The 2,842-nt window shown below is 37.6% G+C and overlaps 1 pseudogene; it reads right to left on the bottom strand.

Annotated features, from left to right (window-relative positions):
* Window positions 1-2,509: 2,509 nt before the first annotated feature.
* LOC112479405 lies at window positions 2,510-2,626 on the bottom strand (annotated as a pseudogene).
* Window positions 2,627-2,842: the final 216 nt, after the last annotated feature.

The raw sequence follows: 2,842 nt of genomic DNA, 5'->3' as shown, positions 1-2,842 counted from the left end.
ACTTGTCAATTTTTCATATAAAAGAAATCCATAATTATCTATCAAATACTTCTCTTTACAACTACCTATCTGTGTGATGCCAGACTTTCTTCTTATATTTTAACTGAAAAGACACGTCACAACACATTTTTTGTTCAGAAGCAAACAAGAGAAACCAACTGTCTTTTTTTTAAGCCAAATTTAGAAAGAGTTGCAAACTTCTAAAACAATGCCATTCTCTTCATTAAAATTTTTTTGCTTTGGAAAATAAAGTATTTTTTTAATAAAAATTATTTATGTTGACATATGATGGGTTTGTCAATGTTATTTTTAATACTTTTTAAATTTCTCAATTTTAGTATTTAATATATATGAATAAAAGTATACTTTCTCTCTCCCAAGTGCCTATTTCCACAGTAGCTATAATATAAATCAAGCTATATCACTTGCCTCCTTAAAATCTTTCAGTGAATTTTCACTGCAATGAGAATAAAACCCAACAAGCAGACAACAAGGCACACAGCTGCCCTCTGCCATCACCTGGAGGCCCCCTACCATGCCATCTCAAGCTCTAGCACAACTGTTTGGCTTTCTATTCCAGAACACATCAAATTTGTTCTCACATGGGTCTTTTGCACTTACTTTCCACTCTGAAACCTTGCATTGTGGCCTGGTCATCGTGTAGATCAGCATCACTGCCTCAGGACCCTCCACTAACCCTCTCCAAAGCAGCATTTATGAGTTACACTTATACTACCTGAAATCATCTTATTTGTGTTTTTCTGTCCATGTTGAGCATCTATCTTCCTGCACCAGCATAAAACCTTCATGAAAGCAGTGGCCTCATCTACTTTTTCCCATCCTTATCTCTAATACGTAGAATAATTTCAGGCAAGTCATAAGATCTCAATAAATACTTTTGAACTAATATATCTTTCCTGTACCAACGGAGACCGTGGAAAGGGAGAACAAATAAAGAACTGAGTGAGAGGACTCTGGACAGACAACATCAGGCAAAAATCAAGAGTTAACTGATAACAGTGGTAGAAGTACCTCATAAATTGTTCTGCCTTCTGTAAACCTCCTAGAAGGGGAACTCAAGAGAACCCTTTCTATAACACATGAGCATAGAATCTCCCCTTTCTCCTGTACAAACTGACATACCCTCAATTTCTCATCTGTGCACATTCACACTTACTTGCTGACTAAAGTGCATGAACATACATTCAACCACACAAATATGTACCCACATTCATAAATGTTTTTTAAAAAATGCCTCCCTCTTCCTTTCCTGAAATGCTGTCATTCTTATTCTTTCTGCCCCTTCCAGATTTATGAGTGACAATATTTTTTAAATTAAAGATTAAAAAAAGTCCTCGGGTGTTCCAGGTGTCAAGTTCATGACAGAGTGAATTATCAGAGTCTCTGGCAATGTTTTTCCTTCTCTTCTGTCAGCATCCCAGTAAAGCAACCTTGTGTTCACAGAAAGATAAGTCTTCTCTCCAACAACAATCACAATTGGCTTGATTTAATAAAGTGTTTACATACTAATGAAATTTATCACTGAATATCCTGTGAAATTAACAAAAGATACAAAATTAAAGTAGAAATAACTGAAATGCCAACCAGTGTTCCCTTAGGTTCCACCATCCTTGCATAGGAGAGGCCTTCACAATAAATCACTGAGGTAAGTGGTCATTGACTGATGGTTAGCTTAAGGAACTCACCAAAAAGTGAGGGTATTTGTCCAAAATAGATGGCATTTTTTTTTTACCCAAAATTTTTGAAGTAATTTGATTATGTTCTTCATATAACTATAGATGAGGGGTCAGGGAGTTAACATAAATGAGGGACTGTGGGTCAGGAGAGGGTCACAGGTGACATGGTCTCTGTGAACTGGAGACCCTGCTGCCACTCAACCTAAGTTGATTGTGCCACATGGAATATACACCCTGCATGGCCAGATCTTCCAATTTTCTAATAGAAGCTAGATAACCAGATTTTTATGCAAAACTCCCTTATTTTTCAATGGCAGCTCATGTTCTTTAAAGCACTTTTTTAAAAAACATGTTTAGAAACATATCTCTAGGTCAGATTCAACCTTAAAGTCACCAGTTTGTGACTTTAGAAGTTCAGAGAAAAAAAAGACAAACTCTATGGGGTGGCACAAAGAAAAAAAAAGAAGAAATAAATTTTTAACGAAGATTTGAAAGTTTAGGAGAGCAGAGAGGCCACCTGATCTCTAGAATAATGCAGTTGTCTCTGACTTAATTCCAATTCCATCAAGCCCTTATTCAGGTCTTTTCTGGGCCACCTGGTGAAAAAGGGACATGCAGAGGGCTAGAAAAAAGGGCTAGAAAATGAAGCCTCCGTGCACCAATCAAAGGAACTTAAATTGGTCAGCTCTAAAGGTTGGGGGAGAAAAAAGTTGAAAGATAATATTTTTTTATGCGAGGTAACCCTTGGTTGACCTCACAGATTGCAAGGAAATTGTCAGTTTACAATCCCTTATTTTAATTTTATTTTTTTCTGCCTACAGCACCTAGTCTTCCTAGGTGGTCTCTCATCCAAGTACTAACCAGGTCCAACCCTGCTTAGCTTCCAAGATCAGATGGGATTGGGCTTGTAGGGTGGCATGGCCATAGACTGAAAGATAATTTAATGACCAACTTCACAAAGCTGGAAATGTAGAAAGATTTGCTATGGAACTTTGAAGAACATGGACGATGTCTCCATTACCAAGACTTCGTAGGCAGTGGAAGGAAGGGCAGGAGGGGGCATGTCTACACATTTGGAAGCTAGCTTTCTATTGTCAATCTTCTAACATGGCACTACGTCTGAATCTCCAGGGCAGGAAGGAGAC

This window comes from Pteropus alecto, unplaced genomic scaffold, assembly GCF_000325575.1.
Source record: "Pteropus alecto unplaced genomic scaffold, ASM32557v1 scaffold234, whole genome shotgun sequence".
Lineage (NCBI taxonomy): Eukaryota > Metazoa > Chordata > Mammalia > Chiroptera > Pteropodidae > Pteropus > Pteropus alecto.
Note: the sequence above shows the minus strand (reverse complement) of the source record. Positions and strands in the feature narration are given on the sequence as shown.